This window comes from Mauremys reevesii, linkage group 10 (assembly GCF_016161935.1).
Source record: "Mauremys reevesii isolate NIE-2019 linkage group 10, ASM1616193v1, whole genome shotgun sequence".
NCBI lineage: Eukaryota > Metazoa > Chordata > Testudines > Geoemydidae > Mauremys > Mauremys reevesii.
The window spans coordinates 8,515,428-8,543,356 of NC_052632.1; the positions used below are offsets into that span (position 1 = coordinate 8,515,428).

Genomic DNA, 27,929 nt, shown 5'->3' on the forward strand with positions numbered 1-27,929 from the left:
AATTGCTAAAAAAGCATCGCATGAGAACAAGCCATCATCTGCAGGCACACTGAAGTGTTTCTATAGAAAAATACATAGTAACCAATATATACAATTAATCAAAAGGCAAGGAGATAACATTTTAAAGTTTGAACTGGCCAATAAGTTATGAGAGAAGCTACAGAAAGCTGAACAAAGAACTAAGGGCTAAAACAAAAAAACTGAGGAACATGGGTATGAATCTTACTGATTTTGCTGGAAAAAGTTTAAAGCCTTAAGATTTTGGAGTGGGTGGGTGAGATTCTGTGGCCTGCATTGTGCAGGAGGTCAGACTAGATGATCATAATGGTCCCTTCTGACCTTAAAGTCTATGATTCTATGATTTTTGGGACATACTATTAATAGCAATAGCTGTTTCTTAGGATTTAAGAAGATCCTGCATGGCTAGACAGGCATCAGGCATTTTGGCTGTTTGATACAAAGAATAAATTTTATTCCTTTTTGCAAGTGCATAAAATAAAGTAAAATCCCTGCTCCCAGCTCCAAAACTACATATTACAGTGATAAACTTGGCATTCTGATGTACGGAATGTAGCAGGTTGTAGGAAGCAGCCATTATAAGCCACTGAACTACTAGAACGCTGCAAGAACTACATAGGTGAGGGGAAATTCTCAATATGGACACTGCAGATTGTAGCAGGGTGGCCTTCCATAGTTGCTCCTTGTGGGCCACCATCTCTCCCCAGCAACCCTAAGCAGGGCACTGATAATGAATTTAAACAATAGTCCCAAAGGAAACATAAAATGGAAGGGTCTTTTGCCCTGCTTAGGCTACCCTTCCACTCTACTCTCTTGTAGAGTGCTTGACCCTCCAGACTTTCTCCCTGGAGGCCACGCTCCAACCCAAGTGCTGACCCTGAGGGGTTCCTCTCTGGATTCTTCCCCACTCCCTCCCGCCGCACAGGCTGGATTCTTATTCCCAGTCTACCTCCAGGCCATCTGCCTGGGGTTTGGCCCTGTCCAGGATCTACCACAGGAGCCTCCTTCTCTCCTGCCATCCTTTTCCTTCAGGGAGAATCACAGAAGGCAACACCACTCACCAACTGAGCACTACCAGCCCTTTACAGAAGTCACCTGACTTCTTCCCAAGTGGGTCTGATAACTGACCTAAGTAATCTGATCCCTAGATAATGAAAGTCAACTGGGGAGGGTAGCTGATCCATTACAGGCCAGGTTGAGCCTGACTCTCCTTAAAGGAACTGCCAGCCTGTGACAGAGACATAACACAGGGCACAAAAACTGCTAACAGATTCTCTCCTGGGGGAAGCATGTATATTTAATGTAATTAAACACATCTACTATATAATTCACTTTGAATACATTCTCATAAATAGATATGTTGTGGACAATACACAACCAATTTAAACACTTTCACCAGCACTTCCAGTTATGATGTTTAAACCTAACCAAACACACCAAAAATAGGCTCAATTAATACTGAACTGGCTGTAATACGAGTATGAATCCAGTAACCGCATATTTGTGATTTTACTTCATGATTTTTCACCATTTTGATCCAATTAACTGTGACACCTTTCTTCACAAGAAGATTTAAGAGTAGAAATCTGGCTCCTCAATTTTAAATACTGCAAGAGAAGGAGCAAATTCAACATGTTCAACCAATCACATTTGAACCTTTTGTTCCTATTTATTATGCACTTAGCCTTTGACATTTACATTTTGGACTAGGCACATTAACTAAGTAAAGGAAGAGCACCATAATGTCTCCAAATCACTTTTCAATACTGGACTTGTATGGTTAATGATATCAAGCCAGATTTTTTCTGGTGTCTGACAGCGGTCAGCTACCTGTCATGTGTCGAGTCCCTTTGATTCCTCCTTCAATTGCTCTTGTAAGTTTAATGCCTCTCCGTAGTGTCCCTGGCTAAACAAAACGTATGCCAGTTGTGAGCAATTTTGTGTTCTGTGCAGATTTCAAAATACTATGGTAGTTGGACATAGAAACACAATCTAAGGTATAGCACAACATTAATGCAAACTACGTACCTTTTAAAGCATACCAGCACGGTCTATATGGGGCAGTTAGGGCTCACCATGTTACAGCACTTTACAATTCACACCCCTCTCGGGCACTTGGCCACACTGTGTAGACAAGCCCTACAAGTTCCATCAAGCATCACTGGGAAGCTGGAGCATTTTTCAATCGGCTAACCTTGAGGCTGATGATAGCTTTGGAAGATTTTTTGTACTTCCAGAGTGTGCTTTATTCCATTTCCTCAGCAAGCGTCATACTTTATTGTCATACTTTACACTTACAGACAGGATGTAAAGTTTTCAAAAGCACTAGACGTCCCATTCTCAAACAAAACATCAACACTTGGTAGCCTAAATCACTTTGGTGCTTTTGAAAACTATACTCAGCATCTTCAAACACAATATTTCAATACATATATAATCAATAGCCTTAAGTAAGAGCTATATGCTTATGGAATCATTGGGTCATTTCCCATTTTTGACCAACCAAAACGGATTTTAGTTCAAGGTAATTCTTTTAGTTTGTCCTTTAACTCCCCCCTTTTTATTCATTTGCGGCATATAACAACTCAGACCTGCAACTTTCGATCTTGAGGAGTAAACCCATGGCAAAATGCTTCAGTGATTTCCCATTTGCAGGATCACACTCAATGTATTATTCTTTCAATACAATAGTTTCAGTTGATGAAAAATCTGATCTTGAAGAATCCAAATACATTGATTTATGCACATCTGAACTGAGCACAAATGCTTTCTATTGCTACTTAACTCTTGACAATATTTACATTCTAACATAAAAGGATTATGTTATCATTACTTCAGTTGTAAATAATGGAACCATTTCCCACCACTTTTCAACTTCTGGCATACTGAATCAGATAAATTAATACACTGAAATCTGGTCATCACTACATACTAATCCTCCATTTGTAATTTCACTGCTGCTATTCAGATCAATAGCTATCACATTTACTAGTTAGAATGAGAACCAACCTCTCAAGATTGAAAATTATGATTTAATAGCAACCTTTTAAATGCAACCATGTTATCATATGCCTTGCACACTATCCAGAAGCTTTAGATTCTAATAAACCAAGCCCCCAAAATAGTTTGCAACTACAGCCACACCCCTCTCAAATAATCAGAGATTTCACCCATTCTCCTTCCCCTCTAAGCATTTATTCAGTTCTACTAATTGATTGTTCTCTAATAGGCATAACAAAAATATTGAAGTTTTCCATCACTTCCCTTTCAATTTGTTAAAATAGTTGAAGTCTTCCTATTTAAATCTCTCATGTTTCTCAGTTCAAAAACTTGTAAATATTCCAGTGAAACAGAAGTTCAAAAAAACTGACAGCTTACTAGGTGGGGCTATCCATGGGGGGGGGGGGGAAGGGTAGTGTTGTGAAAAAAAATCAGAATTTAGTGTGTAACTTCAAAAGCAAAAAAACCCAACCAACCAAAACCTGTGTATTCCAGGTCCCACTACACAGTTGAAACCAGCTATGGTGTGTGTGTGTGGGGGGGGGGGGGTTCCCACTGTGCTGTGAGAGATATTCTCCCATCTCACCAGAGGCATTTGCTGGCAAATATGGGTACCAGTTTCTGCAGAATTTAGGCTGTAATTTAAAGTTTATACCCCATATGAAAGCAAAGATAACTTCTGAGCCATTAACCAAATAGAACACCAGTTCATTGCTGTCCTCTCCACTTTGCAAACAAACAGCAGCAGCAAAGCTATTCATAGCTTTACCAAAGAGAATACTGCAATTAATAAGACTCTGGTCAGTTTCACTGCAGATCAGATCCATATGAACAGGAGTGCATTAATAAAGTTTTGGTGAAGATGTAAGATGATTGTAAGATATGTACCCTGGGAAAAGCACAACTAATAAAAGCCTCTTATGTCAAACTTGCCAATGCAGTTTCAAATAAAAAAATAAATAAATAAATAAATGGTATGTGAACAGTTCAATTGTCCAAAACCAAGAATGCACTTTCCAGTAAGTAATTCTTCAGAACCTAGAATATTGGTCTAACAAGGTTTCAAGTGCCTTTAAGTTTGAATTGAAAATGAAAGCATGCTGCTCTACAGTACTTAGGTTTTCCTACTGTATTATCAACCTTTAACAAATACACATGAACAAAATAGGTATTTTTATAGACTTATATTCTTGAACACAAAAGCATCAATGGGTTATTGAGAAGTTCCTTAGGACGCAAGAAATATCTTCCATTCAACTCACCTAAGAAACAACATGAAAGAATGCATGTTAAAAGAAGAGATGGTGTCTCTGGCTTAACTGCAAAAATTCAAGATAGGAGCAATTATTTTTCTCAAAAACCATTGCAAGGGGATCAACCAGTAGCTCACTCTCATAAAAAAATGGGAGTTATACATTACTTTATTTTCTACAGAATACATAGTAACTGGAGGAATAAGATTGATAAACTCCCAGTGTGTAGTGTGTTATACAGTTATATCTGAACAGCCACTTAAAATACACTTCGATTGCTTTCCCCAAATAACACTGGCAATAAGTAATACAGTTCAGGAAGTTAGAGAATTAACTTTGGAACTTGCAATACACTTAACAATACACTCTTTTTCCAAAAAACATCAAACAACACATTTTAAAAATAAAATTAAGGGAAAAAGTCTAAAATATGAGTAGGTGGTTTCAACTATGCCATAGAAGGGATTGACACCTTTGGAGGCTTAATACATTCTGCATAAATATGGGAAATATTTTAAGCACAATTTCAGTTTAACTATACTTCAGCAGCATTTTAGCTAGCCTATTCAAGTGTAAAAGTATAATTAGGAAGGCCAAAAAAGAATTTGAAGAGCTGCTACCAAAACCCACAAAAACAAATATCAAAAAAAAAATTAAGAACTTCAGAAGCAGAAAACCTGCCAAAAAATCAGTGGGGCCACAGGACAATCAAAGTGCTAAAGGAGCACTCAAGAACGAACAGGGCTTTGCAGAGAATCTAAATGAATTCTTTGCATTGGTCTACACTGCTAAGGAGCTAAAGGAGTCTCCCACATCTGAGCCATTCTTTTTAGGGGACAAAAAAAATCTGAGGAACTGTCCCAAACTGAGATGTCAACAGAAAGTTATAAATTAAATTCAAGTAAATTAAACAGTAATGAGTCACTAAATCAGTAATAAGGATCAAATGGGATTCACTCAAGAGTTCTGAAAGAACTCAAATATGAAACTGCAGAACTACTAACTGTGGTATGTAATCTATCACTTGAATCAACCTCTGTACCAAATGACCGGCAGATAGCTAATATGATGCCGATTATTTTAAAAAAGGGTCCAGAGGTGATCTTGGCAATTACAGCCCAGTAAGACTAACTTCACTACCAAGCTGGTAGTGACTGGTTGAAACTATAGTAAAGAACAGAATTATCAGACACATAGATGAACATGATATGTTGAGGAAGAGTCAACACAGCTTTTGTAAAGGGGAATTATGCCTCACCAATCTATTAAAGATTCTTTGAGGGGGTAAGAAAAAAATCTGAACAAGTATGATCCAGTGGATATAGCATACCTAGACTTTCAGAAATCCTCTGACAAGGTCCCTCACCAAAGGCTTTAAGCAAAATAAGCAGTCATGTGATAAGAGGGAAGGCCCTTGCATGAATCAGTAAAAAGACAGGAAACAACCGATAGGATAAAATGGTCAGTTTTCACAGTGGAGAGAGGTAAATAGCAGGATCTCCCAAGGATACGTACTGGGACCACTGGTGTTAAACGTATTAATAAATGATCTGGGAAAAGGGGCAAACAGTGAGATGGCAAAGTTTCCAGATGATAGAAAAATTACTCAAGATAGTTAAGCTCAAAGCAGACTGTGAAGAGTTACAAGGGGATCTTACAAAACTGGGTAACAAAATGACGGATTAACTTGAATGTTGATAAATGCAAACATAATCCCAACTATACACAAAAGTAATGAAGTCTAAATGAGCTGTTACCACTCAAGAATGATCTTGGAGTCACTGTGGATAGTTCTTTGAAAACATCCACTCAATGTGCAGCAGCACTCAGAAAAGCAAACAATGTTAGTTACCATTTGGAAAGGGATAGATAAGACAGAAAATATCATAATGTCACTATATAAATCCATGGTACAACCACACTTTGACTACTGAATGCAGTTCTTGTTGCCCCATCTCAAAAAAGATATATTAGAATTGGAAAAAGTACAGAGGAAGGCAACAAAAATGATTAAGGGTATAGAATAGCTTCCATCCGAGGAGAGATTAAAAGGACTGGGACTGTTCAGCTTGGAAAAGAGACAACTAAGGAGGGATATGATAGAGGTCTATAAAATCACGAATGATGTGAATAAAGCGAATAAGGAAATGTGTTACGTGAAGGGATAAATAGCAAGAACCAGAGGTCACCTAATGAAATTAATAGGCAGCAGGTTTAAAAACAAACAAAATGAAGTACTTATTCACATAGCACAGTCAACTCGTGGAACTCATTGCCAGGGGATGTTGTAAAGGGTTCAAAAAAATAAAAGATAAGTTCCTGGAGGATAGGTTAATTGATGGCTATTAGCCAAGATGGTCAGGGATGCAAACTCATGCTCTGGATGTCCCTAAACATCTCACTGCTAGGAGCTGGTACTGGATGACAGGGGATGGATTACTGAATACATTTCCCTATGCACTCTCTTTGGAGCATTTGGCACCAGTCACCATCAGAAGACGGGATATTGGGCTAGATGGACCATTGGTTTGACCCTGAATGACCATTTTATGTTCTTAAATTAGTAATTCGATTAGCCCCTTCAGTACCATTTAACATATACTACAAAACCAAAAAGGGGAGAAGATCTTGTACACTTTTTCTGATTTGACCAAAGCCAAACTAACCACTGAATGTACCTAGTCTGAACAGAATGCAGCAAAATTCCCACTACTCAGCATGAGTGTAGATTCTAACATACTTTCTTCTCTCTCTTGATTTGTTTCATTCAGAGAAAACTACAACAACATATATGTAGGAACAAAAGGTCAACAACTTGTTTTGTAAAGATCATTCAACTGTATCTATACAAGTTTAATTATAGTAGTCCAAGTGCATATGTACATCCACTTCCCCAAACAAAACACTATGTACAGAGGATTAACCTTAACTTTGAATACTCTTGCTTTTGTCACTGTCACAACCTACATGTTAAAAACTGTATTTCAATGTGCTGGTTGTATATTTTGCCTATCTGTTCGTATGCAATATGGCTGTCATTCTACGGAAGTCACACCAGAAGTGCTTTTCCTCCCCCCAGGAACAGCTATAGTTTCACTGTGACCTCAACACAAAGAAGCTGCATTTCCTCTCTCTGCCACCACCACCGCTGCACCAAAGAGTGAGAGAAGGAAAATTGAGCATTGTGGCCCCTCTTCCAGAGGAAACGCGGAACCACCATTTATTAAACACAGTTGATAACTGGTTCTTTAAAGAACTGTAATATACTGGAACTACTCTGTAGCACCCAAAACGAGATAGATTCTTTCCAAACAAAAAACAATAAAACCATAGATGACTTAACTACTAGCAAAAGTTTTTTTTTTTTAAGTCTTACATTGTACAGTTTCTGTAAGAAATTCAAAAATATTCCCTAAAAAAAACAAGTTTGTGTTCCTGATAAAATGGACACATTATGTACAGTTTTTCAATTTTAATGAAAGTGCATGTTTAGCAACCAGGTGAAACACACAAGCTATACTGCACAGCACACACATAACCGGTATGGGAGGGCAAGTATTTCATATTCTAGGCACCGTAATATTTATACGCTGTCTATAGTAGCAAAAAGATTAACTGCATTCCAGACTAGTTTAAGTTAACATGGTTATGCAACAAACAGTATTACACTAAACTATTCTTACAATTGTTAGGAGCATTCCCCAGCCCCTCCAGATGTGTTTTATAATGTATAGTGTGACTGTGACAAGGCAAGGTAGTATGGCATGATTCCTGACATTGTTTACACTAATTTACATGGCATTATTGGTTTGGAATCTCCACTTAAGTTGCTAGCATCACCCTGTGTGTTGTGGGACTACACAGGAATCCTGACTAACACTGTGGTACAGTAAACCTGTAAATCGCTGAGACTGTCACTAACTGGTTTAAGGTAAATCCTATGGAAAGACTATGGATATGTCTGCATTTGATCTGAAAGGTGATATTCCCAGCTCAAGTAGATGTAAGGTGCTAGCTCAGCTTGAGTGTACACCTAAAATAAGCAGTATATCCAGAGTGGCATGGGCAGCGGCACGGACTAGCCACCCAAGTGTATACCCAGGGGGCCAGGCAGGATTGTACTTGGGGCTGCTAACCTAAGTGATCACCCATGCCGTTGCACACACAATGCTATTTTTAGGTGCTAGCTTGAGCAGATCTAGAGCAGGTACATCTATACAAGCTGGGAATCACATCTCCTAGCTCAAAACACAGATGTCACGTAAGCCTGTGCCCTCGTTCAAATAAGGTTTCTAAACAAGTTCTAAGACTTGTGCTGTCACAAACTGATTTGGCTACTTATAATATAACATTATTTTCTTCAAAACTGTTTATTAGTTGCAAAATGGCCAACGCCCTAGTACTCCCATGTCAATCCTATGAAACATTTCACCTAAAGCCTTCATTAGCATCACAGAATCATCAAAAAGTAGGACTGGAAGGGACCTTGATAGGTCATATAGTGCAGTCTCCTGCTGTATTATTATTATTAGACCATCCCTGACAGCTCTTTGTCTAATCTGTTCTTAAAAACCTCCAATGATAGAGATTCAACAACCTCCCTACATAATTTGCTCCAGTGCTTAAACTTTGTAATTCTAAGGACATTTTAATGTCTAACCTAAACCATAATGAATCAATTTATTTCACCCTGTCCTTTCTAGGCATAGGAAATGGTATTGTGCGATTACAGAGCTGTGAGGTTTAATGTTTGTATGCACTTTAAGACTCTTGGATGAAAGATTATATATAAACAGGTGGGTAAATATTCATGAAGGTTTAAATACACATTTAAACCATCCAGAGAAATAAAGCAAATACATGATTATATTGAAGACTTCTATGCTTCTATTGTAATTATACAGTTAGTGAATACTCGTCAGAAATGGAATAACAGAAGTCAGAAATGACCTGGATAAACTATTTTATCTCCCTGCCAGTGCAGGACTGTTCTCTATATTTAAATTTTCCCTCTATTTTTGCCTCGTTATGCCCAATTCCATCCCATCCTATTCTTCTCCATTGCTAGTGATAACACCCTGCAAATATTGATAGACTTACGCCTTTTCACCCCACCTTAGTCTCCATTTAATAAAGTGCATATTTGGCTCTTTTATTCTTTCCATAATTCACTTCCTTCTATCCCTCTGATCAGCGTGCTGCTTTCCTCTTAAATCCTAATTTATAAATCTTTCTAGTAACCCAGAACTGAATACGAGACACTTATTTCTCCAACTATATAAAGTTAATATAATCCCCAAATATCAATAATGTTTTGTTTTCTTACACCATTAGTTTCCCTATTTAGGGTTCTGTAATTTTGACAAATATTTCAATATTCAGCATTTTTTAAATATTTATCCCACCAGATATTGTGCTATTTAGTTACTAAAGAAATTCTGAAGTCGTGCATTACAAAAAGAAACACACCTATAATATACTGTCTAGAAAGAATGTATCAATTGAGAAATAATTCTGTACATGTTATAGTGACTAAATAAAATTAGCAGAATTTTAACTGGGAAAATCACATTTCTCACTCAGACACAGAAGAAACAGGATTTTGTTGTTGGGTTTTGGGGTTTGTTTGTTTGATCTTTGTTTTTTGGAAGAGTTGCTGGCCAATAATAAGTTTTCCAATCTTGTATATCCTATTTAAAATCAGACTCATTAAAAGAAATATCACAGACTGCTTTCAAGATCATTGCTCTGCCACCTTCTGTAAAAGTTAAGTATCTGCCAAAACTTCATCAATGAAAAAATATGCACACTTAGATGACAAAACACTATACCTAGATTCTGGAAGTGCTCATATATAATACCCTACTGAAAGGTTTAGGAAGTTTACAGATCACTTGTGCTATTACAAAAGAACACTAAAATAAAATATAAGTGTTATGCTACAAAATATACATAAAACCTGTTTTCATGCCAAAGACAGATTTCTGTTTCTGATACTATTTCTCTCCCACTGTCTCAGAATTACTACTCTGCTACCACTATCTACTTTCTGACACCCTTTACTTCCCATCTCATATCTTTCTTAAACGATGGGAAGATATGACCACTTATTTTGGCAAGATAGATCCCCAAGGATTGTGGGATTCACTGGTTTTGCCATTAGCCACAAAAGCAGCCTCCCTTCTAACTTCTCCCTTTCTGAAGACAATTTCAATTTACACCGTTTGCACACTTGCAAAACTGAAGTGAACCACTTGCCAAACACCTTCACTGCTATATGTTCTGAACAGCACCCTTTCCTTCACCACCTTCCTCACCATCTCAAAAGCAGATAAAATGTATTGGAAAGTTTAGTTTCATAAGCTAACCTCAGAAAAAAAAACTCAGGGGACTTGCTGTTACTCATTCAGAAAGAGTATGGTCTCCTTCCTACCTTTTTTCATCACTTCTGGACAAAACTGCTTAATACAATGCTGTTTGCACACAGACAACTGTACTCACACCTCTTCTTTCTCTGATCACACACAAAACCGAGATCCGCCCCTCCTCAAAAAAATTATCAAAACATTTGCCTTCTTTCACCGTAGAACTCTCTGAACAACTCCTCTTTCAACCCCCGCTTCCAGAAAATCCTCACTTCTCTGACGGCATCTGATACACTCTTCTTCTGGACAAAAACCATCGCCCACCTTTATGCGGTGCCGTTTACCCAGTGGGGCGTCTACCCTTCCAGGTAACAAACGAGCAGGTCAAAAGGTGTCGTCGTCCCCCCCTCCGTCCCACAAGGGGAAGTTCGCCACTAGATAAATACAATTCGACCGCAGCGCTCCCTGACTGCCATCATGTACCCGCACCCACGCCCCTCCTCCCCTCCCTGACACCCAGCCCCCGAACAGGCTGCCCCGGCCTGCTCCATCTCCTCCGCAGGGCAGGAGGGACAGGAAGTTCCCGAGAGGCCCATCAGCGAGCACAACTCGCCCACCCGCGCGACACCCCCTCACACTCACTCTCACACGCACGCACACTTTGGATCCCGCTCCTCACTCGCCACCCCGCCCCAGGAGCAGCCCCCCCTCTCCCCCCGGGGGTCTCCCGCACACTGAGCCCGTGACAGCCGCCCCCCCACTCCGCGGGGCTGGCTGTCAGCGCGGGGTCCCCGCCCCGGCCCCGGGGCAACCTGCGTAACCCCGCGTCTGTGCCCTCAGCCTCTCCCGCTTCCTCACTGCCCCGCCCCTGGCAACCAGCTTGGCCGCCCGCTCGCTCGCTCGCTCGCTCACTCACTCACCCGTCCGCCGCCCCCTGCACCCCGCTACTGCCGCTGCCTCCTCCCCGCTGAGGCTCCTTGGGAGACACTGACACCGGCGCACGGATACCCGCTGGGCGCTATTTTGGGGAAACAAGGCACAGGCGGAGCCGGAACTAGTTTTTCTGTCACTCTCCTCTCAGAATCAGCCGACCAACCTGTGGTATCCTTCCGCGCCCTGTCCTGACGGCTGCTGCTGGGATACAGCCGGCCGCTCAGCGCGGGGAGGTGGGGTATGGGGGAAGGCCTATAATCTATCCCAGGCAGAGGGGACTGACTGGGCCCTCTCGACACAGCTAGCGCCACAGGATTATTTTGTATGGGCATAGGGAGCGGCGGAGTGTATGATCTTTACACCCGACCCAATCCGAACAGAACCGGAAGCTGATAGGCAGCGAGACAGAGTGACGGGAAGAACAGTCCAATCAGGGAGAGGAAGGGGGTCGGGCAGAGTAAAGTGCCAGTCAACGGGAGAGCAGCTGGTGGGTGGGGAAGTTATGGGACGCGGAGTTCTTGAATGACAGGAATAAAGAGCCAATCAAAGACAGAGAGAACGGGACGCACCAACCAATCAAAACTGAGTACTGTGCAGCTCGGCTTGGAAGGAGGCCTTGGCGGTGGCTAGAGCTCTTATCGGGAAGCGCATGCGTACAAAGAACCCTTCATCTTCTCTGTCGCTTACTTTAAAGCAAGTGACGCATGTACGTGAGTTCGTCTCCCAAGCAACAAGAGGCGCATGCGCAAGCAGCCCCCTCAGGGCTAGGTCGGTTCCCTTGTTTGCTTGCCCCTTTAGGCGTCCGCTGCGTGGGGAGCCGGCCACGCCTCCTTCCCCTCATCACAGCACCCACACAGCCCCTCTCCAATCACACTGCCCCTTGTGTACAGCCTCATCTGGTCACGCCCCTTACCCGACTCTGTCCAATCACAGCCCCCGCAGCACTTCTCTCATCTGACCACGCCCCCTCCAGGGCTGCCAACTTTCTCCGGGCACACAAACCAGCACCCTTGCCCCGCCCCCTGCCCAGGCCCCACCCCTTCTCTGAGGCCCGGCCCCTGCTCACTCTATCCCCCTCCCGCCCTGTCTCAGGGGCGGGGGCTGGGGAGGGAGTGCGAGGGCTCCAGCTGGGGCGCAGGCTCTGGGGTGGAGAGGAGGGGTTTGGGGTGCTCTAGGGTAGGACTGAGGGGTTCAGAGAGCAGGACGGGACTGGGGCAGGAAGTTGGGGCGTGGGTGGGGGCAGCGGGGGGTTCCAGGCAGCACGTACCTCAAGCAGCTCCCGCACACAGCAGCACGTCCCCCCTCCAGCTCCTATGTGGCAGTGCAGCCAGTTGCCTCTGCGCACTGCCCTGTCCCCAGATGCCACCCCCACAACTCCCATTGACCGCCGTTCCTGGCCAGTGGGAGCCGCGGCGTGAGCATGTGGAGCCCCCTGGCTGCCCCTACGCAGAGGAGGAACATGCCAGCTGCTTTGTGGGAGTTCCGGTGCGCAGCGCCTAGCAAGAAGCCTGCCAGGCCCGTTATGTGGCACCACCAACTGGACAGTCAATGACCCGGTCAGCAATGCTGACCAGAGCTACCAGGATCCCTTTGTGACCTGTGTTCCAGTCAAAAAACTGGACAACTGGTCCGCCTAACCTCCACCCTCACACAGCCCTGAACCAGTCACACTGGCCCCATGCACTTCCTCAGCTGACCATGCCCCTCACCTCACCCTCACACAGCCTCAGTCCAATCATGCACTCCCATCCAACCACACCCCTCATCCTGACACTGCCCCTTTTGTGCCCCCATCTGATCACACCCCACATCCAGCTCTGTCCAGTTACACTGCCTCCTGTGCACCCCCTTATTAGGGTCAACAGAGGTCCTGTTTTGGTCACGACAGTCCCTTTTTTAAGACCTATCCTGGCTGTCCTGACTTTTTTTTTTTTTTGCAGGAATGGGCATTTGTCCCATTTGCTCTTTCCAACTTGATCAGTTGGAAAGAGCAAATGGCCACTTTTGTCAAAAAAACAGTGGGGTGCAGAGGAACATGGGGGGGAAGTGTCAGTGCAAGGCTCGAACCAGCCCCATGCAGGTGGAGAGGGCTCAGGCGAGGGACTCAGGCGAGCCCCACATGGTGTCCTTCCCGTTTTCCCTTTCAGAAAAATGATCACCCCCCCCCTTATCCAATCATACCCCTCATCCTCACACAGCCCCTGTCCAATCACACTGGCCCCTGCACACTCCTGTCCGTACCTAGGATCGATTTTGTATTCAAGTCAGCAGGCCTCGACAACTAATTTATCTAAATATTGTTTAACCTCTTTCCCTGTGCTGGGTCAATGAAATAATTAATTAATTAAACCACAGAGGTCATCATAGATCAACATGACTAATACCACTAAGTAGGCAGGCAACATCATTCTGCACTGACTATAAATTTCCAAGAGGACTTCCACAGTTGTCCCATGAAGACAAATATATTGGGATAATCCAGTCTGAAAGGCACAAAGCTGTGGCTGACTAAGCTGAAATCCACATCACAGAGTAAAAGGATTGCTACCTTGTAAGCCAAATGCAAATGGTAAAAAGGAATTTCTGGCCACTGCTTCCACTTAAGAATCCAAGAGTAGATAGGGACTCTAGGATCTGAAGTTTGTATTGTTTGATAAAGGGTAGGTAAACCAACCACAAAACCATCAGCCAGCACCTCCCCCCCCCCCCCGCACACACACACGAAAATACTTCATCCTACCACCAATGCCTCCTCATCTATTCTGCACTGAGTCTGAACCAGCTCCTGTTTAATCTACGTCCCAGTGCCAGTCAGGAAAATAGGAGAAATTTCACCAAACAGGGCAGCTCTGATTGTTTCAGTATCTTCATAGGAGGAGTAATGGAACAAAAGCCCACAGAACATCACATGAGAATGCTCATAGGGCAAGTGCGTAATTATCCAACAGTACTCCTTCTGGGGTCACTCTTGAGAGGTAAGGAGAGAATCATCAAGATGCAATTCTATCTATCCAACCTAGGATTTACAGGCAGGACAGAAAACTCATGGTGAGTGGATCAAAGACTACTGCTAGATCAAGAACCACCAGTGAAACAAAAAACCTCCCTTTTTTGACTAAGGTAACTAATGCAGTTTCTGTGCCATGTATACAAATATGAACAAAGGAATGGAAACTACACAAGAAAACCATGAAAAGAGATAGACATTTGCTGTGAACTTGTCCTCATTGTAAATAGATAAGCTCACAGAGTATTGGTTTGCCAGCTGCGTGGATCTCAGTTAACATTGTTTTTTAGCAGTTATAATGGCAATAGAGGTTCCCCACCACTCTCTACTCCAATGTATTTCCACTCAATCAGAACTCTTCAGGACTCCAGGGTCTGTCTAAGTCATCCTCCCTGATTTATTTGCCAACAGACTCTTATCTCATATTGTACAACCATCCACCCAAAAGTAAACATTCTAGCCTGGGAATTACCTTTACAACACCTTATGTCACCTCTAGAGCATATGTGGTGTTTTAAACAGCTGCTTTTTCACAGTGTTTCACACAAAAACACTCAGTCTCTGGCTCTTAATTAATATACCTAATGGCATTTGTTTTATTTTTTAAAAAATAAAACAAACAGGAATTGTAAAGTCACAAATAAATTAGATGGTGTGTAGCTTTATGGGTATTTGTCAAATAATAAAGAAGTTCTAGAAGAGGCTAAAAACAACGTGTTCTACAATCCGCAGGACAAATTCAATAAACTTAAATAAAGTTAATGGAGATATTTAAGGAAGACCACATTGACTCAGTCAGGTACATAAGATCGCTTGTATAAGAATGCTGTAATGTGGGTGTATGGTACATTTGTCAGGGTGGAGTTACAGGTAAAAGTTCTCTTTCAACCATGTCCAACTGTGGAATCACAGATATGTTGTTTTGAGTCAGCTGCTCTGTTTGGCCTCCTAACATCAGGTATTAAATGTCAGAAATATTTGTATTGCCTACATCACACACTGCGTTACTGACCCACATCCCAGGAAAACTTGTGATATTTAATATGTTCTCAAAATGACAGAATATAGGTTTCTCTGGGATTCACACACTTCTGCTGGGACTTCTGCACCATTTTGCATATTAACATGAATCAACAGCTGGGTTTTAGAGAGATGGTATAAATAGCATCATGCTGAAAGCAAGCTTTTTGGAAAGTAAAGAAAAAAATACATTATTTAATGCACCCTGACATTTGCTTTTCCTCCCCTTATTGCCAAGCTGTATTTCTGTACACACCCCAACAACAAATGCAAAGAAGTTGACTTCTTCACATTAACATAACAAATGGTGCCTGAGCCTAAGAGAAGATGATATCCAGAGCAGCTTACCTCCCTTTAGCCGCACAGCTGGCAAACTGTACACAGTAGGAAAAGGAGTAATAATGTAGATGGAAATTTCAATTTCCAACAGGATTTCAGATCCACAACCTTTGGAATTTTATTTTCATGGTTGCTCTATGTAGCTTCAGAAACTTCCTGCTTTTGCAATATCTTTCCATTCATTAAGCTGCTGCTTGCAATTAAACATTCTGACATAACATAGCTGAGATTCCTTGGCAACAACTTTAACCAGAGGTTTTCAAGAGTTTCCTTCAGACGGCTTTAAATTTTCATATCCTCATGAATGCTTGCCACCTTCTTTTAATAACTTGAAAAAATAAGCCTCTCTTAAGGAAGTTCATTGTTCCTGTATTTTCCCAGCACACGTCCTGTTTTTAGAAATGTGGGATGCACATGTATATTTATAGAGACAGATGTGTACATATGCATATTATAAATTTACATCTTACACAGAACACTAAGTAGGCTAAGCAGATCCAAAGAAAAATGGTTATTACAGTTTAATATTTTATCCACTAAACTACTTTTTTCCTTCCATAATATTTGATCATTTCTACATTTTTCAAAAAATCATATTTACTGCATCATTCAGACACTGCAGCCTTTCATCTAATATTATATACTGGTTAAAATATGTGTATTGCTGCAAAAATAAATGCAATAGTAAACTGCCTGTTTTTTAAATTAGTTATTTTTTTTAAGTGGTACCAGCAGCAGGAGCTTGTCCTTCCTCCAAACTGGTAGAAATTTCATGTGAATTTTTAAGATGCTTAGATACAATTTACCATTTAGAAACCTATATAAATGCATTTTGCAGTTATCTCTAATTTAAATTTTAAATAAACTAAGCAAGGATTCTCTATGCTAAAACTGAACTCTGAGTCGCTTAATCTGAAACAAACTCTTAAAGGGACACTGTCAGTTTAAGAATTGTTCTTCTGTCTGAATTAGAAAATTACTAGATTTGACAGATTAGAGAAAGAATGTTCTTTTTGCCAATTTGTTTAACTTCTATATTTGACAGCACTGTGTGTATATAGTCAGTTTCACTGGTTCCCCTGTATAGGCCATTTTCCCTGTTTGGAAACAATAGGGAAACGCGGTTTCAAAGTCACAAAAACACACAGAAGGATGCACTGGACCCGAAACTTCTTTTAAGCCATTTTTTAAAAACTGACTATAAAGTTCAAGTCGATGGTGTCCCTTTAAGTGACAAATCACTCAAGGCACCCTTGAAAATGAGATGACTTGGATTCTGCCAGGTGCACAGCATCCTCAACAGTTTTGCTGGTTAGTCCTGTATATCCTTGGCATATTTTTATATAGTCCCAAGTCATGCAGTGTGGATCTGGATCCAAATTCTCCAGAGTTCACACGTGTTTGGATACTTGGTTTTGTTTTAGCCTCGTGACAGTCCCAGTTCAACTCTCTTTTCCATTCCAAGCAGGCAGGAGTAAACTCCTGCTTAAAATCTCCCATAGGGTATAGTAATAAAGTTGGGCTGGAGTTATCTAGTGGAAAATCTGAGGTGTTTGTTTGTTTATCTTATTTTAAAGAAAGAGAATCTTAGCTCAACCTTCGGTCCCAGAATGTTGGGCCTTATGGCTTATCTGCACACAAGATGAAATCCTGGCCTCACTGAAGACAATGCAGAAACTCTCATTAATCTCAGTGGAGCCAGGATGGAGCCCAGAGTTGCACCAGTTTACTTTAAAGTGTGATTTTTAAACTAATTTAGTTTAACTGATGCAAAAGGCTCAACTGTTGTAAACCAGATTTAAACCAGCATAGGAATGTCCACACACCCCATTACACTTGTTTAATTAAATCCGTTTGAAGTCACATCTTTAATTAAACCAGTATCACTGTGTGCATAGACCAGGTCCTATTTTGGTTTCCTTTAAGTTAATTAGGAACAGATTTAAATAAAACTGAAATATACCACTCAGTCCAGAACGAGAGTGCAACACAGAAGTTTGCACTGGCTAAACTAAACTGGTGCAAGTGTGTGTGTAGACATAGGCTTTAGTCTAACAAATAAAAACACTTTAAATTAGCAGCAAGAAACAAAAATCAGCTGCTCAACTGCTGTACACTGCCTAGGGCATGTGCACTCATTTCAAACAACAAACACAACTTGAGAAATGGGCAAGGACAATGGACCAAATTCTCAACGATGCCTCAGCAAACACAAAGTCAGAGAAAGAGTTTCTAACAGAACCTCTTTGGTTCTTCCAGTAGGATTTGGGTCAATCAATCACATTAAGCTCCTAAGGCAAGGCACAGTGTATTCTGCTGTACCTTGTACAGCACTGAGCACACGGGGTCGCACTGAACATATAATTAATAAATATGTAATAATGCTAACATGGTCCTGGGTTAGAACACTGACTGTGAACAAACATGAAACAGGCTAGTCTACGTGCATTCCTCTAGCTGAGGGAGAAGTAGCACATAAACAAAAACACAGTTATTGAAAGAGTTAATCTGGGTTTTAAAACAGCTTTAATAATCTAAAGTATCATCAATAACTTGATCTGAGAGAATAACTTGATCTGACGGAGAACATCAGCAAATAGATCATGATTTTCTTGAACGGATTCATCACTCACAATTGTTCAGTGACATTCTAAGGATTTTGTCTATCTCTGTTTGAAATTTGGGATGTGTTGCTTAGTAGTGGTTAGTCACCAGAGGCCATACCCCCGAGTGACTTAGTTATACCAACCTCACCCCTCACCTCCCGGTGCAGATAGCGCTATGTCAATGAGTGGACTTCTGCCATTGACATAGCTACCGTCTCTCAGGAAGGTGGAGTACCTACGCCAATGGAAGAAGCTCTCCTGTTGGCATAGGTAGCGTCGTCACTAAGCACTACAGGGGTGCCACTGCAGCACTGCAAGTGTAGACAAGCTCTGAGGTGCTTAACAGAGCAGAACTATCTTTGTAGCTAATGGGAAATTTGCTCAAATAAAGCCTCTGGAATTTGACCCCTGGTTTTTACTCTCTGCATAGGTGAGGATAATTCTTTAAGAAGTTGTCTGTTGAGAATGGTCATGGAAAATTATTATTTAATATTGTGATAGCTCTTAAGAGCCCTAGTCATGGAGCAGGATCCCGTTGTTGTAGGGCAAGGGTCGGCAACCTTTGGAACGCGGCTCGCCAGGGTAAGCACCCTGGTGGGCTGGGCCGGTTTGTTTACCTGCCGCGTCCGCAGGTTCAGCTGATTGCAGCTCCCACTGGCCACAGTTCACCATCTCAGGCCAATGGGGGTGTCAGAAAGCGGTGGCCAGCACATCCCTCAGCCCACGCCACTTCCCGCCGCCCCCATTGGCCCAGAGCGGCAAACCGCGGCCAGTGGGAGCCGCGATCGGCCGAACCTGCGGACGCAGCAGGTAAACAAACCAGCCCGGTCCGCCACGGTGATTACCCTGGCGAGCTGCATGCCAAAGGTTGCCGACCCCTGTTGTGGGGCTTGTACAAACACAGAACAAAAAGACTGTTCCTGCCCCAAACAGCTTACAATTCAAAGTCCATGGAAAACAATAATCTAGTGGTCCCTCTCCCATCCCACTCCCAAAATGCCCTGCTGTGCCAACCTGTTCTGAACACACAAGGAGCTCACCTTGGCAGCATGGAGGAGATACAGCTGCCTCCCTGTGCTCTCCTTCTGTCCATCATCAGGGCTCAAGCGTACAACAGATATTCTGTGGCATAGAGGGCTTTTTAAGTGCCCTCTGCCAGGGGATGAATTTTACCCACTCTGATTTTCTGTATCTGAACAGGATTCTATGCAATACTGTATAATTCATCATCCACAAGAGGCCACACACTTGGAGTACCAGAAGTGTGTTATCAGGATAGTTGAGTGTAGGAGGGAAAACTGCTTGCAGTTCTAACTCCAGATTACAATATCATCAGCGTCATTATCTGGAAAATATTTGCAGTGATGTGTTTGTGCATCTCAAACTGGAATCCGGCCCATTGCATTTGCAGAAGCATTAGTGATTTCTTTAATGACTCTTGCAAGCCCTCTGCCTAATCAAAAATGAAACATTAGTATCTGAGGGCTTACCGCTAAATACAGGGCCGGCTTTATGAACTGCGGGGCCCGATTCGAATACCCGGCGGCGGTCCGGGTCTTCGGCGGCACTTCGGCGGCAGGGGGTTCGCTCCGGGTCTTCTGTGGCACCGAAGGACCCCCTACCGCTGAAATGCCACCGAAGACCCGGAACAGATACCACCACCCCCCGCCACCGCCGGGTGAGTAAAAAAAAATAAAAAAATTAAAAAGATGCTTAAGGCACGGGGCCCTCTTAGGCGCGGGGCCCGATTCTGGGGAATCGGGGGAATCGGCTTAAAGCTGGCCCTGGCTAAATAGGCACTGCTGCAATCGATGTAGTGGTGTCGATTTAGTGGGTCTGGTGAAGACAAGCTAAGTCGATGGCAGAGCACTATCCCGTTGATGTCTGCACTCCACCTCCCCGAGAGGCAGAAGGTAAGTTAGCGGGAGAGCGTCTCCCATCAAAATAACGTGGTGTAGACACTGCTGTAAATCCACCTAAATTGAGTTATGTAATTTACATACATACATCATTTGCATAACTGAAGTAGCGTAACTGAAGTCGACTTACAGCTTTAGTGTAGACCAGCCCAAAGAGAGAGAAACCTTGAAAACAGCAAAGAATGAGGTGCTCTGTCTGGATCGAGTGATTTCTGCAAATACATGAGACTAAACCAGCGCTGCCAATCGTCAAGGCTGCCTCTCTGTGACAACAAACATCTGAAGTATTGGAACTTGAAGTTAATCAGAAGTTATTTATTTTATCATAAAGAACTAAACTGTAGGCCACTGCTCTTGGAAATACGTTTTTCAACTATCTCTTAACTAGACTATATTTACGCTCTTTAAAGCAGAATAAATGTTATGCATTTAGCCTTACTGTTAACCTTAACACTCTGCTATTACAGTCAATGTTTGTACAGCCTCTGGTACCAAATTACTCATATAAGCCAAATCCTTTTCAGGAATTTTTGAGGTAAGATGATCTAAGCCACATCTTTTGTTAATTCAAGATCAAACGGCGTATGCTTTACACATACTGTGTAGTCAGCAAGAGCATGTGGATTTCAGAAAACATTTTAAAATCAGGTTTTTCAAGTCACAGTTGAATGAACCAAGTGATTCCTTGAAAGGGTTATCATTTAAAGAAGTAAAGGACCAAACTCAATATTAGTGTAAGTTACAAATAAGGTAGGAGTAATGTGCCCGTCAGAAGGGCTAGAGAGAGGACTGTATCATGAAAAGCAACTAGCAATAGTATGTAAAACAAAACAGATTCTCCACCTACTTTTCTTTATATCCTACCATTAGTTGCCTTCCATTCTACACCGCTTTTCTTCTCCCTTAGGTTAATACTGTATACTAGTGTTACCCATCTAAGGCCAGATCCTGATCTGTTACCCTGGTGTAAGTTTGGAGTGACTCCACTGACTGGTGAAAGAGTAGAATCTGGTTGTCCCTGATTGCCAAGTGGATACAAGTTACATTGTTTTAACACCCACCTATTTATCACCCAGGTATGCCAGACCTGTAATTCATATCACTCTCTGAGTTGTGGTGCATGAAACTAAGTAACTGCTCTTACTCTTTTTCTGTGTACTGCAGCTTTAAATGTGTGGAGGAGTTTCTGTTTCTCTGGTGTGTTGTGAGGCAGTTCCAAAATGAGACACACACATTGTGCTCACTCCTGTAGATTTTGTTCTTTCTTCTGTTGTTTTCCTTTTATCTTGAGGCTGAGAGTACATTCTGCCCTTTGTGCATGGAAGACATAAGCAATGGCATGGCTGAGTCCCAGAGATTTCCACAGGAGCTGCACCCATTTTCAGCAGGTCTGAATATATGGCCCATTGATCTACTAGTGTCTTTACAAGAACTAAAAGTAATTCCCTTCATTCCTCACTCTCTTGGTTCATTAATTGCTTCGCATTACTAGCATGAACAGCACATTTCAAAATGCATTTCTCTCCTGGGCTCTGTTTACTTGTTATTGTAGTTAAGTGTCATTTGAAATGCTGGGTGATAGCTTACTGTGTCCTAGATAGTGGCATTCTCAAATATGATTTATCATATCTGAAGGAAAGTACACTTACATCTGTAGTAAAATGAAGGAAAGTCATGGGGGAAAAGGGAGTTGAAACAGTTCTGGCTGTAAGGGGGATTGTGGAATTTGACATTTAGGTTCCTGTGCAAGATGTAATTTCCAGCTGAATAGTTCAGGCACTTATCCAGCTTTCACTTTGGCCCCAACTGTGTGCTAAGTGCAAACAAAATCTCTCTGAAAAGCTAATGACAATCTGACTTGATGTGGCTGTTTTGTTTTCAGCAAAAGAAAAAAAAAACAAAAGAAGAGGATTGTTCACATGAACTGTGTTTGAACATTCTGCACAGGCCACTCAGAAGTAAACAGAAGTAGCAGAGAATGCCACACGTGGTTCTGACAGCTTGCAAATAAAATTTGTGTGTGTAATATTGCCACTTTTGAGTTGATGTTTGTAGTGTCTTGTACTGAATTATTCACACAATCTAAATCCTTTTCAGTAATTTGAGGTAGGTCAACAGCACAGCTTTTGTCAATTTAAGATCAAACATACCATTTATAGATACCACATAGTAAGCAGCAGCATGTGGATTTTAGTAATTTTTTTTAAATCAACATGCTTTCTGATCACTAGTTTAATTAATCATACATTTCCTTTAGAAAGTGATTCATTATTTCTATCAGCTAAAAGTCAACAGTGAGTGAAATCCTGGCCCCATTGAGGTCTATGGAAGTCTTGCCACTGACTTCAGATGGGCCAGGATTTCACCCCAGGTATCCAAGCTCTGGTTAACCAAAACTTGCTCCTGTTCAGACTGCAATTGTGTCCTCCATACACAGTCACATTCTCAGGCACTCCCACAGTGAGCTAGCATGTTTAAAAACCAGGTTTCTGGGTACGAGACCTTGCATTCCGTGCACAGCATCTCTCAGGCACATCAATATAAAGCTCCTGCTTCATTTTGGAAAGATTTAACATTAAAGAATAGTCCACAAGAGAAGCTTCTCAGGTGAAGCAATCTGGAAAATTAAGATCATCAAACACATTAGGAGCAAAAATGGACTGAGTTTTCTCACATACCTATATCTTCTGACCTCAGAGTCCAATGGTAGCAATGCAGAGTCATTTCCCACTTCCACAGAACTTCATAGTGACAGCCAAGTTGGAACTCAAATTCTTCTGCTCCAAGCCACAGGGCCTCTGCTCTGCCACCCAAAATAAATGAGAATCTCGGTTAGCTCTTGGTGTCATAGGCCAAGTCAGCCAGAGTTGAGCAGTTTTGAATCCATCCATAGAAGGCTAAAGTAGTGCACACACACGTTAGCTAGCTCATTGCAATCTCTTTCAACTCTATCCCCATGTAAAGTTGTAAAGAGAAAGAGACATGGCAGCAATAACTTGCAGCACAAAGTGTCAGTCACTGAACTCCCACTTTCTGATCATACAGTCAGGAGCAGAGATAACCTGTAGTTAGTGTGTGCTACCAAGGTTCACCTACAGAGTATACTCAGGACTGTTTTAAGAAGGGTTAGAACTCATCACAACGCTCATTAGGGCTCCTTAAGTTTAGCTGATCACGAATTTTTCAGCCCACAAGAATCCAAACACAAACTAGAGGACAGATACACTTTTCTTAACCCTTCTCTCCTTGCCACAAACAAGAAAAATCACAAAACTACTAAGTCTAAATTTCACTGCTCAGGAACACATCTTCCCATCCCCAATGACTGTGCTTGCTCATTGCATAGCTGGATTGCACACTCCTCAAGGTGAGGACTTTGACCTCACATCTGTCTGTAGAGCATCTTTCACACAGTTGGGGCTATTACCAAAAGCAGTAAGGGAAGACTTATCAGCAACTTCCTGCTCTAACACATTTGTTCTGGGCCACAAATTAGATCCCAATGTTCTTCAGATTTTTCTGCCGCTGAAATTTCTCATGGGGTCTATCTGTTCAGGAGCCATCTTCACTAAATAGTTTTAGAGGTAAATTAAGAAAAAGTAGTAACTGCTAATTAAGCCCCAAGAAGAATAAATGAGCCAATGTCAGAAACCAAGGAACAGAATTTGTTTTCCAGTCAATTCTAGTGGAATAGCGTTTTCTCTGCTCCCTGACTTTTACAGAGGCTCAGTTATTCTTATGCCACTCCATTGCCCTATTTTTCCTTCCCAGAAATGAAGTGCTGACTGGTATGGATGGCACCAGGAGGCAGTCACAGTTGAGGCAGGGAAAGCCTGGATTTTATGTCCCAGAAAGCTGAAGTAGCCATGACGCAGAAGTGGTGACAGGAGAATGTAGTGCTACAGCGGCAGGGAGGAGGGGACCTACATTTTATTTACCACTGGGACCCCTGAGGCAGCATTTGGATGGGATTTTTAAAAAAAAATGATTGTGTGTGTTAGTGCTCACAGCACAGAAATCTGTGTTATAGCTCCCTGGTTCAAACCCAAGCCAGGTTGGGGTTAGTAATGACCAAAGGCAGTAGCCATCTGACATCTGTCGGTTGATCTGCATTAGAGGACGAGGGGGAGGTTCAGCTAAGAAACCCAGGCGGGTGTGGGAGGCATGGATCACGACTTCCCTCTTTGAGGCAAGGTCTTTAATATGCATGTGCGTCCAGCACCTAGCACAACGGAGCCCTGAACTCTGATTGGCGCTTCTAGGTGCTTCCACAGTACAACTACCCATCATCCCACCCATTCAGCCACGTGTATCTGTGGAGGGTGAAGAGAGAAGCTCAGTTTCCATTGCACCCAGAAGCGTGGCACATTTCCCAAGCCCTAGATTTATGTGGCCATCATTCAAAACGAAAGGCAGAGTCCATCAGGCACCAGCTACTATCGCAGACGGTGTCTCACCTTCAAGGCTAATTGACAGAAAACAGCTCGTAAGACAAAACAGAACGTGGTCTGTGCTGCTTTGCGATGGGGTGTGAACTGTACCATTAATGCCAGACCCAGCCCAGGTTATAGGACAACATCTGCTAGCGAAGACTCTGGTCAAGGCCCTGGTGACTGAAAGCCCACTGACCAAAAGCCATAAGGGGCTCAGAAGTGGACAGAGAGAGGGCTGGCCAAGGCAGCCAGTGGATACATTGACTCAGAGGATCACCTCCCCCACCTTCTGCTAGCTGGTCTCCTCTGCACTGCAATCAGGACTGACAGCTGTCCCCAACCACTGGAAACCCTAGTGTGAGGGCTGCTCCCTCAGTGAAACACTCCTTCCCTGGGCAGAGCTGGGATTAACTGCTACAAAACAATTTCTGCTATCCCTCCCTGCAGTCAGTCCTTGCAGCAGCGGCTGCTTCTCCCACTGTATTAAGTTGTACAGCACCAGGCACACTGAAATCAAACAAAGGAACAATAAGAGAGCAGTAATAAAACGAGTAATGCAATTTAAAACACAGGCTCCTTTCCAAGGGAACAACGCAAAGCCAATGTTTGGAAGCCACTTTCCCTTTGAAATAACTTCTCTCTTGTTAACATCAAGCCAAGCCTTCTGCTCATACATAATGCATTTGGCCTCTTTTCTCTCGATTACACGGTAGTGTCAGATTCCACGTGCTGTCTCCACAAGGCTGACTTTCTGGCTCTCTCAGAGAGAGCAAGGCCAGCATGGATGCTTGCAATAGCTACTATTCTCGTTAGGTTCAACAGGGGTGGCTGTCTATTGTACATTATTTAAAGGGATCAGACTCCTGACTTTTTCCCCCCAGAGTTTTGATCATAATAGCTCAATACACAAATACTGTGAACACGCAGTCACAGTAAATCTGGTTTGCTTTAGCTTGTCATTTCCACTCCAGATTTCTAAATAGATGCACGAATTAGATAAATCTAGTGCTGAGTAGATCATGAGTTAATGAGCATACAAAGCAGCTATATGCAGAGGGCACGTGATTAAGAGCAAACTTCTAGCTCCCTACAAAGCCAACAAGGATACTGTAAGGAATTCAGTTTGTCAGTAGAAACCAAGAGGTGAAAAAAAAGCATCTTTGATTATTTTAAATTAAACTTACCATGCTGAGATGTGAAAGCAAGACTGCTGCTTTGCTGTTAACCACCTGCTCTTTACACATGGCAACTGACTACAGAAAAACTGAGGGCTTTTATGCCTCAAACTAGAAGGCCAGGAATTGTTAAACTATAAACGATCATATTTTAGAGATTAACGAAGTTTAAACATAGATGGCCAAGCTACTAATACAATTTCCATACTCATTACCATGACTCTCTCCATTTCTCCCCCACAGCATTCTGTCTTATTCAACAGGACCAAGAACCTGTCTCAGGTGCCAGAAGTTATTCCTTTAACCCCGTTTGGCTTGGCATTGGTTGTATGGAAAAGGGCAAATATAGTGCCAATCTATAAAAAGGGGAATAAGGACAACCCAGACAATTACAGACCAATCAGCTTACCTTCAGTACCCAGAAAGATAATGGAGCAAATAATTAAGCAATCAATTTGAAAACACCTAGATGATAATAAGGTGATTAACACCAGTCAGCATGGATTTATCAAGAACAAACCATGTCAAACCAACTTAATAGCTTTCTTTGACAGGGGAGCAAGCCTTCTGGATAGGGAGGAAGTGGTAAACGTGGTATATCTTGACTGTAGTAAGGCTTTTGATACTGTCTCACATGACCGTCTCACAAACAAATGAGGGAAATACAACCTACTACAAGGTGGGTGTATAACTGGTTGGAAAACAAATCCCAGAGAGTAGTTATCAGGGTTCACAGTCAAGCTGGAAAAACATATCAAGTGGGGTCCTGCAGGCATCAGTTCTGGGTCCCGTTCTGTTCAATACCTTCATCAATGATTTAGATAATGGCATAGAGAGCATACTTATAAAGTTTGCAGATGATAGCAAGCTGGGAGAGGTTGCAAGAGCTTTGGCGGATAGAATTAAAATTCAATGATCTGAAGTAAACGGGATGAAATTCAATAAGGGAAAATGCAAAGTACTCCACTTAGGAAGGAACAATCATTTGTGCACACAAACAACATGGGAAATGACTGCCTAGGAAGGAGGACTGCAGAAGGGGATCTGGGGGTCAGAGTGGATCACAAGCCAAATATGAGTCAACAGTGTAACTACTATTGCAAAAAAAGCGAACATCATTCTGGGATGCATTAGCAGGAGTGTTTTAAGCAAAGCACGATAAGTAATTTTCCACTCTACTCCGCACTGATTAGGCCTCAGCTGGAGTATTGTGTCCAGTTCTGGGGGCCACATTTCAGGAAAGATGTGGACAAATTGGAGAAAGTCCAGAGAAGAGCAACAAAAATGATTAAGGGTCTGGAAAACATGACCTATGAGGGAAGACTGAAAAAAATGGGTTTATTTAGTCTGCAGAAGAGAAGACTGAGGTGGGACAGGAAAACAGTTGTCAAATACATAAAAGGTTGTTACAAGAAGGAGGGAGAAAAATTGTTCTTGTTAACCTCTGAGGACAGGATAAGAAGCAATGGGCTTAAAATGCAGCAAGAGAGGTTTAGGTTGGACATTAGGAAAAACTGCCTAACTCTCAGGGTGGTTAAGCACTGGAATAAATTGCAGAGGGGGGTTGTGGAATCTCAGTCACTGGAGATTTTTAAGAGCAGGTTAGACAAACACCTGTCAGGGATGGATTAGCCCAGGGGTCGGCAACCTTTCAGAAGTGGTGTGCCGAGTCTTCATTTATTCACTCTAATTTAAGGTTTAGCGTACCAGTAATACATTTGAATGTTTTTAGAAGGTCTCTTTCTATAAGTCTATAATATATAACTAAATTATTGTTGTATGTAAAGTAAATAAAGTTTTTAAAATGTTTAAGAAGCTTCATTTAAAATTAAATTAAAATGCAAAGCCCCCCAGACCAGTG

The 27,929-nt window shown here is 42.2% G+C and overlaps 1 protein-coding gene across 11 annotated transcripts in view; it reads right to left on the reverse strand.

Annotated features, from left to right (window-relative positions):
• Positions 1-26,369, reverse strand: part of MEF2A (myocyte enhancer factor 2A) — a 175,846-nt gene extending 149,477 nt beyond the window's left edge. For 5 of the 11 annotated variants that reach the window (XM_039491488.1, XM_039491480.1, XM_039491491.1 and 2 more), the window contains exon 1: positions 11,557-11,679. The gene's annotated coding sequence lies outside the window, so the exon portion shown is untranslated. Of the gene's footprint in view, positions 1-10,960; positions 11,118-11,556; positions 11,680-11,732; positions 11,865-12,138; positions 12,340-23,138; positions 23,264-26,077; positions 26,246-26,283 lie in introns of those variants that run through there. The other 6 variants (XM_039491481.1, XM_039491482.1, XM_039491484.1 and 3 more) reach the window with 6 other exon arrangements.
• Positions 26,370-27,929: the final 1,560 nt, after the last annotated feature.